This window comes from Cervus elaphus, chromosome 5 (genome assembly GCF_910594005.1).
Source record: "Cervus elaphus chromosome 5, mCerEla1.1, whole genome shotgun sequence".
In the NCBI taxonomy this organism is placed as follows: domain Eukaryota; kingdom Metazoa; phylum Chordata; class Mammalia; order Artiodactyla; family Cervidae; genus Cervus; species Cervus elaphus.
The window spans coordinates 109,957,885-109,973,215 of NC_057819.1; the positions used below are offsets into that span (position 1 = coordinate 109,957,885).

A 15,331-nucleotide genomic window follows, 5' to 3' on the forward strand; every position below is an offset into this window, starting at 1 on the left:
CACCTTGCCTGTGTAGTTTGTCTCAGAAGAGCTCCAGGAAACAGTAAAAATTGAGAGAGTGAAAGGAGAAATTGACACAGAGAATGTCAACCACAATTTCAGAAACTGGAGCTTAAAATACCTCTCAGCTCAACCTTAAATATGTGGGGTGGGGCGTGAAAAGGACTGGATTGTCCACTGGGTCTAGTAACCACCATATAATGTTCTTGCTTTCTTAATTCCCTTTCAGTTTTTGAAGTGCTGCTCACACACACCCTAAAAGGGAATCACACTAAATAGGAGACTGTCTACATCAAAAACAATCAGTTGTTGCGAAACAGGATGCTGGTGGTTTCCCCAAAACCCATGGGGATCATAGCCTCAGGTTCACAGACCATCTGTCCAGGGTGGAGGGAACCACCATTAGAAACCTGGTTCTTTTCACCCCGGTCACTTGCTTCAAGCACCCTCGCTGCCACCAGGGACACTGGTTCTGCCCTCAAATTCTTGTCTCTCCATTCCTCCTGAGAAAGAGAAGACTTCTGGAAAAAAACACCCCAGGAAGACAGGCTCTGGCCAAAGAGGGAGCTGGGGGTGTGGAGAAGGCATCCACAGTGGAGGACAGAGGGTCTCTGGAGTGGGGATGGGGAGCTCTTCTTCCTAGAGGAGCCCCCTCCCTTTCTGGACAGGAGCTGAGCTCTTCAACCCAAGTATGTGGTCTACACTCATTCAAACAATTGTTTGGATAAACTGGAAAATTTTCTCACCTGAAATAAGGCAATAATGGGACCAAGAAGTTAAAAGTCCTTTGATCAGAAATCAAATAAGAAAGCGCCCCCCCCCCAAAGAAAGAAAGCCCCTCAGACCTCTCCTGGGAAAGAGGTCTTTTGACTAAGAAATAGATAATGTTATAATCTAATTTTGGGGGGGGGGGCTCCACTTGCTTACTTTTTAATATCAGAAGAAGAAGAGAATAGTGGCAGGGAGCCTTGGGGAGGTTCCTCTGATGGAGAGGGGAAGCCATTGGCACTGTTCGTGCCTAGTTTAGAGGCGGGGAGAGGAAGATGGCTAAGGAAAGGATGTTCCAAATACTGGAGATTCCAACTCCCAATCCTGGGCCCCTGAGGCACGGCCAGCGTCTTGGGCTTGGATGGTTTCTCCCTACTCCTCAGACTGTAGTTCCACCCCCCAGGGATGGTAAAAGGGGTTCCTAGTGGCTGTGACAGTGCTGAAGGGACCCATAGAGCCCAGCTGCCTGGAGAGACAAGACCCCTCCTGGCCCAGGGGACTCCAGGGAGACCAAAGCAGCTGGGCCCTGCCAGAAGGAGGAAGTGGTCCTCCTCCTGTGGATAGTCTGCCCTCTCCTCTTCCTGATCAGGGTGTTCGGTGGTGCTGGGGAAGCCACAGCCATCACTGTCAACCAGCAGAGGCCCAGACGCAGCCCCAGAGCTGCCCCACTGGGCCTTCTTCAGCCTGTGGAGACTTAAGGTCATTGATGATTCTCTGTCGCCTCCTTAGATCCTCCAAGTGATGAGTGACCGCCCTTACCCGGGCTGGAATGCCCCCAGATCCCTGCTGCATTCCTCCTGAATGTGGCCTCCTCCTCTTTCTTCTGCAGAGCACCTCAGGAGGTGGGAGTCCCTCAGGGCCATACTGGCCAGGCTGGGAGCAACCAGTGGCTCTCAGCAGGGGTGGGGTGTACTGTTCCTCCATCCAGGTGGGGCTGGGCCTTTGACTAAGACTCTCCCAGAAGGTGTCTCCATAGCGCTGGGGCGTCAGTCTGAGGCTTTGGCAAAAGAGATAAGGTTGTCTGCATCTTCCTGTACTTGCATGACTGGACTGGGTTGAGATGTTGGATTGAGTCTCCTCATTGGTGCGAGGCGTGAGGAGCTGCTAAGCCTGAAGGCACAATCTGGGGGCTGAGGAGTTGATGTGGCTTCCAGGTGGTGGGCCCTGCGGGGCTGAGGCCTGCTGGGGCCAGGCTGGGCAGGCAGGGGTGGCCTGGGCCGGCACCGCGGGCCCAGTCGAACTTTTCCCGGCTTTTCTGGCGCTGGCCTCTCGAGTCCCGGCGTCCGGGTCGCCCTTCCGCGTCCGCCACTCAGTTCCCCTGTCTCCGCCTGGTGGGTCCCTCAATCCCGGGGACGTTGCCCCTTTAACAGCTGTCCGGGTCGCTCCCGGGCTATTCTCGCGGCGGCGCGCGCCCGCCCTCCCATCCGCGCGCACTTGCGCGCGCGCCCGCCGGCCCCCCGCTCCCCGCTCCCGCCCCAGCTCGCGCTGCCCGGGAGGGCGCCGGCCGCTGGCGCCGCTACTGCTGCCGCCCCAGGGGCGCGAGTCCGCCGCCCGCCGCCCGGGGACCCGACGAGGGGCGGGGGCAGCCCCGGCCACGGATCGCCCCCCTGCGGGCTCACGCTTCCCGGAAAGTTTGTCCCTTTGCACTCTGCCCAGCCGCTCCGGGAGCCCCGCCGCGACCTAATCTAATTTTAAAAAGCCTTTAAAATGCGATTTACCCAATCCAAACCTCAATTTCAAAAATTCTGAGGGGATAAAACTTTATAACCAAATCTTGGGGAAAGTATACCTTATTTTCAAATCTGAAGCACTATCCTGAGGCATTTGACTGGCTTGAAATTCCCCCCAATTTCAAGTTGAGTCAGTTTGGGCACACAGGAAGTGCTCAGTGTTGGCAGCCACATCCTCTCCTCCTTGTGTATATCCGGCTCCTGATGCTGAAACTGCAGGGCCCGAATTCTCTCTGGATCTTTTCTCTAACGTTCGGCCTCATGTTTTGGGGGCCCGATTTCTTTTTACAGCGCCCAGGTAGGATCAAGGCGCAAACCATTCTGCCTTCCGAAGAATTTCTGAAAGTGGTGGGGATGAGCGGAATGAGGATTACTTCCCAGAAAAGCGCTGCAAAGGCTGCTTTTGAGCCCGCGGAATATCCAGGGCTTTAGAAAGAGGCTGTGTCTGCGACCTGAGACAGGGGAACCCGCCTGGAGTTTTGCGAGGCAGGATGCGGGGCGGTTGGCTCATTGCGAGGATCCCGCCGCTGATGGGGGCCTCTGGAGAGAGCGGTACGCGCGCCCTGTGCGGCTCCTCCGTTCCCTAATACCTCCTAGTCCTCGCTGGCCTTCCTTGTCCCCCAACTTCAGCCCCGCCGCCTCTCACCAGCCCACGTCAGTCCCTGCTGGTCCAGGTGTCCTCTGGGGATAAATAAGTGCGTGGAGATCACTAGGTCCCTAGAGGGAGCGGCTTTCTCTCATTATCCAGAGAACCGAGGCCGAGACGACAGACCGTCCTCCCCCGTCCAGAACCGAAGGGCCGAATCTCCAAAGGCCCATCTGCCAGGTGTTTGGAGCAGCCGTATCTTAGACTCTACCTCAATTTTCTAGTGTTTTGTAAGTTCCTAAGTGAGAGTCTGCTGATCTGTGGAGGGGTTTGCCTCGGGCTGAGGCTTCAGGGGAAGGAAACAGTGAGTCTGGCCTGTTTCAACTCTGCCGCAGCAGCGCTGTAGCGGTTTCAGTGAGTCCAACGTGGGACTTTTCTGTGTCTTCTAATTTTAAGGAGAGTCGAAGAAGAAAAGGAGATGATTAAGAAAAGCCAAATCTATCCAATAAAAATGCAGCTCTGCAAGAGAAAATAAAAATGGGCAATAGTCTGAAATCTACACTCCGTTTCTTCCAGAAAAGGAAAAAATGGTCAAGAAAACTCTGATACATATAAACTTCAAATCCTCAGTCACAAGTATAATTCTATTGACAAAAAAACCCATGACCTCACGTTTTAATAAAATATAAAAACAAATTAGTTAGAAATTAGATTAACAAAAGACAATAGAAAAATAGGACAAGAAAAGACAGTTTTCTGATAAAGGACATACAAATTGCTTTAACACTGTGAGATTAGGTTCAGCTTTCATGAATATAAAAAATGCACAAAACCTTTGATACAACCCGTTTTTTAAGACCATACCATACACATATACTTGCATAAATACACAGAGTAGTGTATTTTGGTAAGATAGGGGGAAAAGGAAGAGAAAATTGGAAACATTTTTTCAATAGTCACCTGGTTGAATAAATTGTGGCACATTCATACAATAAAATGGAATCATTAAAAAGACATTAGTAAAGACACAAAACCATCATTAACACTTTTCTAAAAAAATAAAAGACAAAATGCAAAGCTATATACATATGGTGTGCTGCCACTTTTGTTAAAGGTGCTTGTAAGAATACCAAGGACTCTGGGAACAGTGCTTCTGGTCAGAAGTGATCAAAGAACTACTTTTCTGGTATTTATTATTATTATAAATCTGGTATTTGTTATTTTAATAGTGTACATTATAAATTTTATAGAGGATAAATTTTATGAAAAATTGAAAACAGAAAAATTAAAAATGAATTACATTTCTGCTTATAAGATCTGCTTAATGCAATCTTTGTAACAACTAAAATGTAGACTCCACTCAGACACTTAGAACTCCTAAAAACCAGACCGTTAACTTACTCGTTGTAAAAAATATAAGCAAAGGTTTTTTGGTTTTGTTTTCCGTAGCAAGTTTGCAGAAAACTATACTAAAGCAGGCACTTAGCTGGTAGTCTGAGTAAAAAGATTTATTTGGGGATGGGGGGAGTAGGAACTAACTTTTAGCCCCCAGACTAGGTCTATACCTCTGAGATCTCCGACAGAAGAGTGAAAAGGAGACCTTATTTGCACCATTCAGAGCAAAAATCAAACCAAACTCTAGCTCTTCAATTTGAAGTTGAAACATATGTACTGTTGCGGAACTTTCCGCCTTCTCCGGGTTGGCTTGGCTCTGTTTTAGATCTTCGAACCTTATCGCCCTGGGACCCCCCGCCCCCACCCCGGGCTGCTCTAGGAGATGTTGTTTCGGCGGCCATTCGGCTGAGAGTCGGCGGGCGAGGCGAGCTGGGGCTGCCCGGGTGAATCTAGGGATGCAGAGCGGGCAGAGCCAGGGGCACCCTCCTCTGATGCGAGTAAATGCTCCGGGAGGGAAATGCCTTGCTCTGTCCCGCTCGCGGCCTCCCCCGCCGGCCCAGGCAGCCGTGAGGGCCCGGACCCAGGAGCGCCTGGTTTCCCAACCAACTTTGACCGCCCGCTTCGGGCAATCTCCCTATGTTGGACGGGCTCCCGCGCCTCGTTCAAAATAAGGCTGGCCCTTCGGGCAGGTTATCCGAGGGTAAGCCAGCGGGCGAGGTTCTCCCGATCCTTGCACTGATCTGAGGGCCGGGAGTGGGGTGGGGGACGTGGGGTGAGAGCCGGGAGGCTTCTGGGGCGCCTATGGGTCCGTGTCCCTGAAGCGACCAGCGACTGACTCCAATCCGTGCAGGAGAAACATGCATTTGGGGCCCAAATCCCCCTTCCCTAGACCAGCGCCTCGGCGCTCTTCCCGACCTTCCTTGCTAAAATATATGGACACTGAGGCCCAGAAAGATTAAAAGACATCTGCTGGAGCTGGGTCAAGGAGGAGATACTGGGGACGGCTTCTTGGTCAGCAGGATCCTTGGCAAACCCAGAGAATGAATTGTGTGAGGGGGAACAAACCAGTAAGGGAGGTAGGAGTGGGAGGTGGGGACCATCTGGGTCAGGAGAGGGGTTGCTGAAGGAGGATGAGATCCCACCCTCCTGGAGACCCCACAGGGATTTTGACTTAAGAGACAGGAAGCCAATTCCACCACCACCCCACCACCCCCAGCCAAGTCTCCTCAAAGAGCAGCTGTGCAGAGGCTGAAATGGTCCAAACATGGAAATTATAAATTGATTGGATTTAGCCCCAAACCATTAATTTTCTCTATTTCCTCTTTTTTTTTCTCTTCCTGGGGATTCTGTTACCCATTTTCAGTCCTTTCTGAAGGCGCGTCTAAATGAAGGAAAGATCAGAGTCGGCCAGGCAGGGCCCTTGAAATCTTGTTCATCTGTCACATCCTCCCCCATTTGACTGGCCTGGCCAAAATGGAATGGGGGCTTGGAATCTGAATATTTGCCTAAATGCTTCAGCTTTCTTTGTGTAAATGTGGCTGTGACTCTGTCACACCAGGCAAGAGATGACCACGAATAAGACTAAAACTAAAAATAAAGTAAAAACTTACTGGCTTTGGGGGTCTTGAAAATCATTGGTGGGTCTTTAGTCCTGTTTGGTCCTGCTTCTGACTTATAACCTGATCAAAGAAATAAATACAATTGGAACTGATACAACTTCAGGACCACTCGAGGTTGTTTTGTTTATACACAACCAAAGCATGTCCTTTCCAATACTGAACCGGGAGAGGTGACAGATTTCCCCCCTGGGGAGTGGGGGAGTCTGTTCTTAGATTAGAGCGGAAGTGGCCTGATCACCTCCCTTCAGGAGTTAACAGCTCAGGGAAAGTGAAAAATCCAGCCAATCAATGATTGTTTGGTTGGAGAAAAGCCAAACAATGGCTCTGGCTGATTTCTTCCAGCATTGTCTGAGCTGGCTGGTCCTTAGAAGGCCAACCTAGCCTGAACTGGGAGATCAGTATCTGTGTCAGTACAGGTTCTGGAAGGTCCCAGCCCCCGCTGCTCTCCTATCCAACTCTCTAGGATGTCTCTGCTTTGATGCACTGAAATGTCCTAATTTCGCTCCAGTTTCTATCCCTATTCTTTTCTCTATATGTGCTCCCATCTGGCCCTCTGTCCGTCTCTCTGTCATAGACTACATTCATTTCTCTAGGGGGCTTTTGCTTTAGAGCTTGTGGGTACCATCTAGCATGCTTCATGGACTGGACACCTTGTCTTCATGGGGAGGGTGACTCACCTACCTATGTTTATTATAATCCCACATACTTCAACATGATTTCAAAATTTTTTTCCTCCTGAAACCGACAATTTGACTAAGGCAGAGAGGGAAGACAATTTTGATTCAGTTTGGAGTCTCCTTCTCTTGGTCATGTGTGGAAAAAAATTCCAGGCCAAGATTCCAGCTGAAACAGATTTTCCTCGCTATTGGAAAGGACCCCCACTTAAGGGGTCAGCCAGGACAACTTTCTGGGGTCCAGAGGGAACTGAGTGGTGTTTGAAGCCCACCTTCCCTTTTCCTAAAAAAATAAATTCTGGCATCCAAATCAAGGAGGAAAATTAAAGGAGGCAAAAAAGGAAAAGAAAACCAGAAAGAAAACAAACTGGAGGAGGCCTCTGAGACAGATCTGGCTCAGTCCAGGTCCCCTGGCAGAGCCTCCACACCCAACTCAGGGGCCAGACCAAGACTAAGAGAAAACACTTCATCCTGCTCTTCTTTTAAAAGTCTCCCCACCAGGGCAGGAATCCAGACACAATGCCAGAATTTCCCACCTCTTCTCTGTGGGTGGGGATGCTTAAAGTCACCTTGGACTCCTGCCCCTCTTCCCTTCTCCCCGCCTCCCACTAGTACTGCCTTGATCTGGGGAAAGTGTTAAAGTGTTAGTTTCTCAGGCCTGTCCCACTCTTTGCGACCCCATGGACTGAAGCCCTCCAGGCTCCTCTGTCCATGGCATTTTCCAGGCAAGTATACTGGAGTGGAGGTGCCGTTCCCTCCTCTGGGGGCTCTTCCTGAAGTAGGGATCTAACCCTGGGTCTTCTGCTTTGCCGGCAGATTCTTTACTGTCTGAGCCACCAGGGGGAGGAGCCTAGCCGTCGGGTATCACTGCTCAAAGTAGCCAGACTGCTCCCAGACCCACTGTACCTCCAGACTCTTTTCAAATGAACACATTCAACCCAATCCCTCAAAAAGGTCTAAACAATGTAGACTCCCTGATGGTATAGACCCGCCCTGCAGTGCTAATGGCTCTACAGAGATCCCACACTCCTTGGAAGGAGCCTGCTTTGTAGGTGTCCGGCTTGGAGTTAAGGACTTTTAAGTTAAGTAGAAAGGAGAGTAAATCTTAGATAGCAGCAATTCCATGTTTGCACAGCAGAGATCTTGTGATGTGCAGCAAACATGAATCTTGGAAGATAAACATCAAATTTCAGAGGCCCCAGCGGTGGGAAGACCTGCAGCTGCCAGGTTGGCTGAAGCAAAATTTAGCATGCATTTCTAGTCTGCAATGAGATGGCTTCCCATATCCTTTGCAGACATTGCACAACAAGTGATTAATATATATAAGTGTACATGCGTGCACAAAACACCAGATTTTCTAAGGGAAAAACCCTGTCAGATAAGCAGTTGGGAAAACAAGACTAAATTTAGTACTGCTGGCTGAGGAAGCTCTCTTTAAGCCAAAGTCACACCTTTATTTCACCCCAAGACCTTCAAAGGATAAATATGAGTTTTGTTTAAATCTCTGGAGAGGATCACAAGCTGCTTGTTACTCAAAATGGATTATGTGAGATTCAGTTTACGAGGGCAAACTGTATTTCACACATGAGTCACCTTGAATAACCCAATAATTAATTAAAACCACGTTCTGCAGTGGAGAATTTATTACATTCACCGGCTTTTTATGAGCTAGGTGTAGTTTGGAAATGGAAAATGTGAGGACTCTTCAGTATGTCTGTAGTGCATTCTGCACTGGCTCACAGTGACTCCCTCTCTCCGGGTCCCAGAGAGCAGAGTCAGGGGTGTGGGACCTCAGTTGGGAAGGGTAGAGCCCAATTATTGCAGCTGAGTTGGATTCTCTTTCAGTTTTTGTAACCAGGGCCTGGGCCAGTGTTTCTTGGACTTCCTCTTGGAGATAAGTTGGGGCTTTGGGGGTGGTTGAGGGATCCCTGGAAAGAGGAAAGTGGTGTGACCAATAGAGAAGGGGCAATGGGGAGAGGGACGAGACAAAATCCTGACTTGTGCCAGGCTGCTTGGCAATTCCTGGGAAAGAGGAGTGGGCATTGTGGTACTCTTCTCCATGACAAGGAGGTCATAGCTTCTTTGACTGGATACCACCAAGTCCAGATCTTAGTTTGGAAGGAGGTGCTTTTTGTGTACCCAGCCAAAGAAGCTATGTGAGGAGGTGCTTTTCCATAGATATAGGACCAGAACAAGCTTGTAGGTTGGTTCTCTTCCCCTAGTAGAAATCCCACATTCATCTTAGGCACTACCAACTCAGAGCTGCAACTGGTTGGTTATAGGTATGTTGTAATCTTTATACAGCAACTCCACTTCCCTCATCTTTATTGTCTCCAAGCAGCCCTGTGCAGAAGGCTGGGCAGAGACAATCACTCCCACTTTACAGATGGCAAGACAGAGGGCTGGAGAGAGATGGCCAGCTCAAGGACATACAGCTAGCAACATGTGTCAGAGCAGGGAGAGAAATTCCAGCTCTCTGTGTCAATAATGCCTGAAGGGCAGGAAGGAATAAGAGATGGCAAAGCTAGTCTGGCCACTGCACCTTGGAAATAGACGATGCTCTTTAGTTCTCTTGGGAAGTATGGTGGCCTCTGGGGGCATCTCCAAGGAAGGGACTGGACAGTCCGCCCCAGTGGCAGTAATCTTGCCTCTAGATCTGAAGCTGAGTATCAGTCTTTGACACTCTTTGAAACCTGGATGATTCAAAGACTCATCAGAGGGTCCCATTCTTGACTGCCTGGGAGGGGAAGAGAGAGAGAGAGGTCCAAGGGCAATAAGGGAACCAAAGGAAGGCAGAATGTGGTCTGTGGAGGGAGGGGCATTGCCTGGCCCAGCTCCACTTTCTTTGGAAGAAGATACAGGAAACTGTGTAGTTTTCCTGTCCATGGCCGGCTCCCTGGACAGTGGAGCAAAACCTGTAACAATAAGTTTTTTGGTCTAACATAGAACAATAATCTTCCTTGAAGATGACCAATACTTTTGGGGCTTCCCTGGTGGCTCAAAGGTAAAGAATGCGCCTGCCAGTGCCTGCCAGTGCACAAGAGTTCCTGGAGAAGAAAATGGCACTCACTCCAGTATTTTTGCCTGGGAAATTCCATGTGCAGAGGTGACTGCTGGGCTATAATCCGTGGGGTCGCAGAGTCTGACAGGACTTAGTGACTAAACAACAAAATATCTCTGGGAATTGGGTTGACTCAGGTTTTTAAATAAACAAATGGTATGAAAAAAAGGAGACAAGGAAACTGCTGTAAGAAACTTGAGACATGTCAACTAAATGTAATGTGTGACTTTATTTCGATTATGATTTGAGCAAACTAATTGTAAGAAGGCAATTTTGAGACAACTGAGGAAACTGAGACACAGATAGTATTAAAAGATTATTGTTAATTTTGTTACGTGTGATAATCACATGAAGGAACTGTTTAAAAAAAAAAAAAAGGAAGTCTTTATCCGTTAAGGATTCAAACAAAGTATTTTTGGATGAAATGGTGCCTGTGACTTGCTTTAAAATACTCCAGAAAAAAAGCTGAAATATGATTGGTTTTGAGTTGATAAGGGTTGACACTGAGTGATGAGATTAAGGAGTTCTTATACTCTTCTGTATGTATGAAATTTCATTTTTACTGTTTTCTGTGTATGTGAAGTTTGCCACTAGAAAATAAATCAACAAGGCTGTGGATCCACATCCCCCAAATCCACACACACACTCAATATCAAGGAGTGTGTCTTTGAGAACTCTCATGGAATCAAGTTCAGAATGTTTAGGCTCATCAAACTCCCATTTTTCCCCAGGGAGAGAGCAGGGTTGGAAAGTATTTTAGCACCAGACTGACTCCATCGTTTTCTTTCTCTGCAGTGCTATGGGGCCATGAGACACTGAGGAGTTTGAGTCTCAGAGGATTCAGCTACAGGTGAATATTTCCAGGCATAGCTCCCTCCTTGCTCTAATGGACAAAGCTCCAAAATGAAACAGGGTGGCAGGGGTATTGACAAGTGAGTTGAGTTCAGCCCATAACTTTATGGTTTTACATCAATTATGGTTTACATCAATTATGCCTCGATTTCTTTAAATGCTATGTGTTATTTTGGAGTCAATATTTTTCCCAAATCCCTGTTTCCTCCTTTTCTCTTTGGTAACTTCCCAAATATCTCGTCTATTTGTATAAGGTAGTACTTTTAAATGGGATTCCTTTCCATTTTAAAAGTTGTAAACGACTTGGTGTTTGAATAGGAAGAGAACGTGAAATGGTCAGAGCCTGATTTGGTGCCATAAACAGTGTTGGAGTTCGGACTTCATTATTCATCAGTCTCTAGAAGTTGAACGAATTAATCTCCTAAACCTCAGTTTTCTGATCTACAAAACGGGAGTAACAATTGCCCTTTACGCAGTTCTATTGCTGTGAGGATTAAAGGAAAGGCACATACGGGGCGCTTACAGTCCCTGACATCCACACATGGGTTACGAAGACGTTGACGTTTCTGAAGGGCCGCCCCAAGAAGCCGGAGGAGCAGCGCAGGGCCGTTGGGGCGTGAGAAGCTGGCCAAAGCGGTGTCTGGGAGGCTGAGAAGCAAACCGCGAGGGCAGACGCCAGCGCTCCTCCCTCCGATGCTCTAAGCGGGTTTTGGTCCAGTGGGAACTTCCGCCCTGAGGTCAACCTCCGCCTGAGGATGCGGGATCCCTGGAGGGCAAGGTGCACCTAGCGAGGTAGAGGAGGTCTCCGGTGGGTGGGAGAAAGATAGGGCTCCCCTGCTCTCCAGCTGTGCCTTTGCGGTTAGAGACCTCTCCCGCCGGCGGGGCCGCTTTGCCACACGCCAGCGGGCGCACAAACCTCGCTGGGTGCGGTGCCTTCCGTTGCATTACTGAAAAATCTGCCCCACCAGGCGTTTACACAAGGGCAAGGAAGGGAATTAAGGCTCTTGGACAAAAGCGGGGAAGTCCTCAGGCCCCCCTCGTCTTGAGTGGGTTCCTTGGGAGCCTCCTAGGCCGCCTAACTTGCACTGATCTCAGGCCAGGAAGGGCCCCTCAGGACAAGATCGCCGTTCATTTGCACCTCCCCTGGTTCAAGGCTTGGCCTGCATCTCTGGGACAGACGATTCCTGAGGCTAGAAAAAACCATGTCGATGGGGCAAGCTGAGGGTAAATGAACCCAAAAGTAGGCTAATGTGAGGGATTCCAAGGACAGAGAGCACCCCCAATCTGTCTGCATCACCCCCTAAATACACACCACACACAGACACAGACACAGACACACACACACACCTACAGAGCTGGGTTGGGCCTGCAGTAGATCCTGGAGGGGATGGAAATACGCGGTCTGTTTCCTGTGACTCTTCCTCAGGCCCCCACCTGGGCCTCTGGGGCTAAGCTCTGTTCATATGAAAGTTTCCAGGCTGATCTCAGGAATAAGTAACTGGAATCCTGGTCTTGTCTAGAGTAGCTGGAACAGTCAGACAAGCAGTGCTTCAGCCTGGGAGGGGGCGCTCTTGTAACCAAGCTTTGACCCCCTAGGACCTGGTAGATAAGGAGCTGAGACTTGAAAACCACTCTGAACTTGTGAAGCTTCTACACAGTCACTCAAAAGTCCCTGTCTGACTTTGGGACTCCCTGGGAGAGGCATGGAGATGGATAGTCAGGTATCACTGGAAGTTCCAGTGTTACATCCGGCCACCATAACTGACTACTGAAGGTAGACATCCCTCTCCTGCTCCCACTATGGCAGCACAGAGCTGCCTGGAGTCACAGAATTGACTGTGGATTTCCTGAGGTCGAGTCATTTTGACTTGGGCAAGACAGCTTCTTTTCCTCAGCATCTGCCACCCAGCCACTCAAGCACATAGCTAACTAGAATTGAATGATCTCTAAGGAGCCTCCAAATTCCAAATGCCAACTTACTAGTTTGGGTAAGTAAGGAATTTGAGGCTTCCTATTCTAACCTTCTAGATCCTTAGCTTCTAATTTAGCTTCAATACCTAGAGCTTCTAAGATTGGAATCTCCTCCCAAGCCCTACCCTGGCCACATAAGCAATGTGAGGGGAAAGTAAAGATCTTCATGTCTCTAGGGAAAAGATTTTTGGCATCTGGGGACAATAACAGCCACAATCCTTTCAAATCATGGATAAATCTGTGGACTCAATGGAGACCAAATAATAAAAAAAATTTTTTTTCCTAGTGGGTGATTTTCTTGTTTAAAGTGAAAGGCATTTCATATAGCTTCTCAGAACTCTTAGAAAATCTCTGGTGGAGAGTAGAGGGGAAGAAGTCCTAGTTTAAGTCCAAGTGATCAAGAGGTGAGCAGATTATGAGCCCAGAGCTCTGCTCCAATCCCTATCCTCACTTTGATGGAGTTCCTTATGTGTGGCCAAATATCAGCTCTGGACATCTAGGGTCCCATTGTAGACAATTGGACAGATTCCTCCAGGCTTATAAGGTATCAGGGTCTGAGGTAAATGGCCAGATCAGAACCTTGGGGGCCTGGCTGAGATGGGAGTCCTTAGGTGGTAACTAGGGCAGAGTCCTTAGGTGGTAATCAGGAACTACCTCATATTCATCTCAGGTTGGGGTTCAGAAAGGCAGATGGTGTGTGTGTGTGTGTGTGTGTGTGTGTGTGTGTGTGTGTGTGTAGCCAGACACTCTGGGATGCAGGAGGGTTATTTTCAAACCTTAAATGAATTATAAGAAGGTAATCTTTGTGGCATTTTCCCCTCCCATCTTGGTTGTGCTTCTTCAAAGACAGGAACTGATGAGCAACATGGACAGGATAGCTGTTAGAAAAACGGCCATTTTCTTTGGTCCGTGTGTGTGTGTGTGTGTGTGTGTGTGAGTGTGTGTGTGAAATGCTTGCCTTTCTCCTCTCCCAGCTTTGTTTCTTGGAACATATAATTCAGAGGAAAAGGGAAAAACTCTTGCTGTGGTGGTGGATGGAAGAGGATGACAAGATGGTCTGGTTCTGGGCCATTGAAAGGGTCTCAGATCTCTCAGCCAGGGGAATGGGGGAATCAGAGCAAGAAATCAAATCTATCAAACTGTACTTTCCCCTAAACTTCAAACCTACAGCTCCACTTCAGGCCAAATAGGTGGGTTTGGGACTGGAGGGGCCAGAGCCTCCATGTTGGCAGTCCTCTTGATTTCAGGAGTGAAAACTTAGCGTTTGTCTCTAGCAGAGTCTATATGTGAGTAGCCAGAATTTATCCTAATAATTATCACTTACATCCAACATTCTCTGAGGGGGAAAAACAAGGTGGAGGTGGGGATAGGGGAGTTGTAAGAGACTCAGACTGCTTTCTTGAATTTGCAGGTAGGATTCTTGATATATTCCCCATTCCTGAGCCCATCCAGGATCCTAGGGGCTGAAACAGAGGAAGCTGAGTTTCTGAGGGCCCTGGAAGCATCTACAAACCCCAAAGGCATTGGCTGTGGGCTCCCATTTGAGGAACTCACCCTTGTGAGTGTGTGTAGGCAGTGGGACGGCTGGAGGGCTCCGGGGAAATACAGGGTGAGGGGTGGAGGAGGTGATCTCCAGCACCAGTTTTGTCCCATTTAATGGGCTACTGAGGAGTTTACACCCTGGGGCTGAGTGTCCCAACTAAGTCAGTACACGTCGGTTGCCTCACAGAGGCCAGGTCGCAGGGCTGGGGCTCCCTCAAGGACCTAATAGCTGTGCCCTGCCCTAGACCCGTGCAGAATAATCAGTGGTGAGCCTAGAAGCCTCTTGCTGACTCCCTCCATGACTCGCCTCCTCACTAACGCCCTCAACCTCCAGTAATCGTCCCTTCCCTGTTCCTGCCTGCGCACCACCCTTGTGTCTAAAGTGAACAGTGACCGCAGACTAAAAGGGAAGCTGATTCAGCCCTTCCCTCCTTACACAGGGCAGATGGAAAAATGGAGGCGCAGAGAGGGGAGATGACATTGCCCACCATGCCGAGCGAGATTAGACCCTTACCTGAGCCTTGTGCTCCCCATTCCTGACGGTTGGGGCCAGATGCCACCGGGCTTTTCTGGGTTGGGGTTGTGGGTAGGTGACCTGGTCGGCCTCCCAGCAAAGCGTACTTCCTGCAAGGAGGCTGGGGCCCCTTGGCAGTGGGCCTTTCAACCTGGCACGCACACATATGGCAGGCAGGATCAGTCGGCGGGCTTGCCCCGGAGAGCTGCTCTGTTCAGCGCCCCCACAGCTTTACTCCCATCCCCCCTTCTCGCTCTCTGCCTCCCTCCCTTGGCTCTTGGCCCCACTCACGGTTCCTGACTCAATGCTTCTCTGGTTTCTGGGCGCCATCAGGACCGCGGCAGCGATGTGGCTGGCACTAGCTTCTCCCCTTAGCAGATAGTCTTTGATTGCTCCTCAGATCCACTTGCTGGGTGGTGAAGGCCTAATAGGCTCTAATTTCTGGATCCTCAGCCTCGGCTTCTGAAGCACTTGTGTTTGTCCTGAGAGGGTTCTAATCCCAAGGATGTCGCGGGGCTGACAGGGTGAGAGGGACATGGAGGTGAGAGTGGCCTCCTCCTGACCAGCCAGGCCTCCACTCTTGTAGCTGGAGTGGAGCTCCACTCTTGTAGTTCTTGTA

At 49.3% G+C, this 15,331-nt stretch overlaps 1 pseudogene; it reads right to left on the minus strand.

The window, feature by feature from the left end:
* Positions 1–1,117: 1,117 nt before the first annotated feature.
* LOC122693231 lies at positions 1,118–2,818 on the minus strand (annotated as a pseudogene).
* Between the last annotated feature and the right edge of the window lie 12,513 nt (positions 2,819–15,331).